Source organism: Olea europaea, chromosome 8, assembly GCF_002742605.1.
Source record: "Olea europaea var. sylvestris chromosome 8, O_europaea_v1, whole genome shotgun sequence".
In the NCBI taxonomy this organism is placed as follows: Eukaryota; Viridiplantae; Streptophyta; class Magnoliopsida; order Lamiales; family Oleaceae; genus Olea; species Olea europaea.
This window is the reverse complement of record NC_036244.1, coordinates 9,907,833-9,912,333: the sequence shown is the minus strand read 5'-3', so window position 1 is coordinate 9,912,333 and position 4,501 is coordinate 9,907,833.

The window sequence follows — 4,501 nt, the reverse complement described above, 5'->3', positions numbered from 1 at the left end:
TTCATAGACGAGTGTTGGAGAGCCATTGCACAAGTGCATGAGAAAGAGTCAAACCCTTGCCTTGGCCATATTATTATTGATATTTTATTTCCTTTCATTAAGTAAGTTGAAACTTTGTTCAATTTTTTTACTTTCTAAGAAGAGTATTTTGAATATAAGTTTATGCACGATAAATTCATCATATTACATTTTTTTTTTCAACAAAAGAAAATATTTAAGCATTTAGTGCTTCAAGTGTTGACACAAAGTTTTTATGGGCAATGGTAGAGCCACATAACATAGGGGCGATGAACATCGTGAAATTTTCTTTGAATCTATATAGAAACTGCGGATCTCCCGAAATTATGGGATTATTGCGACTAATTGTATGATTAATTGTGTATACCTTATTTAACTCACCATTACTTACACAAGTTTTCTTTGATAACAAAAGAAGAAAAGAGAAGGAAGGTGTAGCGGAAATCCCTTGATAAATCTTGATTCCGAGCTCAGAAAACAATCAAACGAATACCGGTTTACCTCGGCTCGACTTGAGACTTTCGCCTTCACTTTGGACTGTTCTCTTTCTCTCTAACTCTACAAAGGAGAATGGTGGTGGTGTTAACAATCCACAAAGGTATGGAGAGGAAGAAAAAGATATCACAGTAGTTGAATCTTACTCACAACCTCACATGGCTTCCCTCTCTCTTGGTTGCCTCTCTTCTCTCAACTCTCCTCTCCATTGCTACAACACACACACACCACCAAAAACGGCTGGGAGACAAATACATATATATATATAGGTTAGTTTAGGTCACTCCAATTGGGTTTAGGGTTCACTAAGAGGGCTACCAATTAATCTAAACTAATTGGCCAATATTTAATTCCATATTAATCACTAAATGGTCCAACTACCCAAATAATCATCCAACCCAAACCCGAGCCGTCCAAAAGTGTAGTTCGTCTTCGAGCCGAGCCAAGTCCTTGGTGTCGATAAATAATCCGACAACTGTTTTAAATCATTACTCAGATTATTGGGTATCAAAAAACCAAACAGAAGGAACACCGGAAAATTTAGTGATTGAGGAATCACATAATCATAAAGATAATGATAATGTGGATAAACAGAAACAGAACGAGGAAATGATTGAACATGTCAATATGGATGAATCAAAGTAGAAGGATGAAGATAATATTCAATGTGAAGATTTAACTCAAGAGAATTGCTTTTCTTTGAATTTTTATGATCTTGGAAATTGGAAGGGCATTCACATTTATCAAAAGATAATGGACTTTTTAGTTGAAATGTGTTCAAAAAGAATTGATGACATCTTGTTTTTCAAAGATAGTCAAGATAGATATTTTGAATTATCACAATATAAGCAGCTACTAGAAAATGACTACTAACTTCTTAGTTTTAACTAAACACTCAATTTAGGAGATAAAACATAAACCAGTGCAAATGACACAGAATAGATTTTCCATAATTGAAAATCCAAATTTTAGACCAAGTGCTTACATTAAAAATACGTAAATAATTAGTAAATTAAACATTCCTTACTTCTATTAAAATAATCAGGTTTATGATGGTGGTGTGTTGAAATCCAATATACAAAATGGAGTTTAGGACAAATTCAAGGAATATATATATTTATTTATTTATGACACCCCCCAGGCAACGTCTCGTTTATGGGGGTATGTGCTTGAATAGACGCTAAAAAGAATGGGTTGATCTCATATGCATGCTTAAATTTCAAAATGTGCACGCATTTGTGTTGAAAATTATGTCAAAATTAGACTACAAAGTCCAACCCATTTTTAAAACTTAAAAAAATCAAATTGAACCTAACAAACATCAAATTAACTCAAATCACCGAAGTCCATGAATTATATAAAGCAATATGTAGGGTTTTGACATTTAAAGAAAAATAAAAAATCAAAACAAATTTTTCGTAGAATTACAAACTATCTATACCAAACCAGAGCCTTCTTATTTTTCGATCTTTCTCTGATTTTACTGGCAAGTGATGCTAGTAATAAACAATTCTAGATTGTCGTGTTTATGATTTTGAGCATTAAGTTTGATCTCTTTCCCAGTCTCTATTTCGTTACTTTCTATTATTGGTCTTCTCTTGTTGCACGCTTCGTTTGTTAAAAAAATGAAAAATATGTATAAAGTTCAAATAATCATAGAATTTATGATTTTGAGTAATAATTTTTTTATATAAAAAAAAGTTTGAAGAATGTGTATAAAGTTTAAAGAATTCATTATTTTATTTATTTAATTATTAATTTGGAATATTTAGAATAATTTTTGAAAAATGCATAAATATGTTTATGCTTTGCAAATGCATATATTCTTATAATGCTTATGTTTCACCAAAATACACTCACAAATTACGCATTTTAAAACTTTGTATACAAGTACATACAACACATGTATTTACACATTTGCATACACTTGTCCATACCTATACATACATACATACATGCATACATACATACATACATACATACATATGGTGTGTGTGTTGCGCACGTGTGTGTGGACACACGTGTGGATTACACAAAGGTAACAAGTTCATAAAGCCAAAGAATTTACATTCGATCAACGTAAATATAATATAATGACGTGGAAAATCCTATACCTTAGGCGGAAGATTCATAATTCAGCAATGATGAGATGAATAAAGATTTTGGCCGAAGATGAAAATCAGACTATTGCAAGGGAGTATATATATCAAGGTAAAAGTTTGACTCCTAAGCTATAACCGACTTCTAAATATGTTTAATTTATAGTAATTGACTGATGAGCCCCTGAATTATCCTTGTTACTTATTGAAGCCTTAAATTGTTCTCATCAGTTTACTAAATTTTTATTTTATTGCCCAATTATTATTTGAATTATATTACTAAAAATGTATTTATTGAGAAAAAAATTTCCTGCTCAACGTTTTAGGCTCAATCCGAAAGAGAAGTTAATAATACATGATAAAATAAATTTCATAATTTAATCTAAGTTTATTAAAACTAGAAAAGTATAAAGCTTAAATTAATAGGTACGACGATCACTTAGAGCATCCAAGGCACATTAAACTTTATAAATTACAATTAGTCACGATTCACAATGATAATATTATATAAATTAAGCAGTAATTGTAATATTAATACATAACCATGTGACATACAGAGACTCTCGTTATTGACCACGTGGCAGTCGCTAGGAAATAGCAAGAACCCACCTAAAAGCTCGCACTCCACATCAGTTGCTTATTTGGCCTAATCAAGACCATCAAGTAAAAGTAGCCGAAGTGATAATTTCACCTCAGTCGAAGAGGGACGGAGAGGCTGAACCTACATAACCGAAGTGACGTGCCACGATTTGTTGCTGTCAATTTTCTAAACGATAAGCATTTTTTCAACAGTGTATCTTCTATAGTTTCACCTCATCGAAGAGATCCTCTTACAAGATCTTTCATACGATTAATTGATTTGACATCTCTACCACATGTCTCTCGATCAATTTATCAGTCAACTTTTCAAATATCAGACATAGGCCATAAGATATCCACTTTTCAGAATCATTTAGTGACATCTCCACCTAGGACAGTAGGTGACGTCTATAAGGATGACACATCAACCATTGAGATGAAGCCCCGTCTCATCCTTCCAACTATAATCGCCTTCTCTTATCTACTATAAATGCTCACACTTGATGTCACGTAAAGGTAATGTAATTTTACAATCTCACATCTAGTGTTCATCCCACATCCAAAAATACATCTATATTGGTCTAACTTGATCGTCGAAGTACCATTTTTCCCACCTTTGGATAAGGCCACCTGCATCAACGATTTGTCCAAGTGTGCAAGAGTCTTACACATGAACGTGAATGGAGCATAAATTACAATTTCCAAAGAAATGGAAGGTCAAACAAAAAAATCAGAGTCATTATCCTTAAAAAATAGTTAATGATATAGTTTTATCTCCTCACAGTTGAATAATAAGTAAATAATTATTCGAATAATTGCAGTTGAAATTCTAAACCGTCAACATAAACATGATTAAGACTATTAATATCGTTTTACATTATTTACATTCATTTGTAACAAATTCTGAAATTTGTGCCCCATCATTATGTATGTAATATTAAAACAATAATATTAATAATTGAAACTTGGGTTTGAATTTGCTGCAAATTTTAGCATTATGTATTTAATATTAATATTTTCTTAAAAGAAAATATAAAAAACTAAAATTGTTGTTTTAAGAGAAAATGTGTTTGACGCGTGTAACTTGTGTATACAATAAGTCTGTTATCAATGTTTCAAAATTTGTTGTAGATGAATGTTTTATTTAAATATTTATAGTAATTATGTGTTAGATATAATTAAATATTATGAGTGGTGTTGATCATAAACTAAAAAATATAAGGATATAATGGAAAATCGAATGTTTCTCAACTATATTCATATTTTACACATTGTAATGTAATATTGTATCCCCCCCTCTCCAAAAAAAA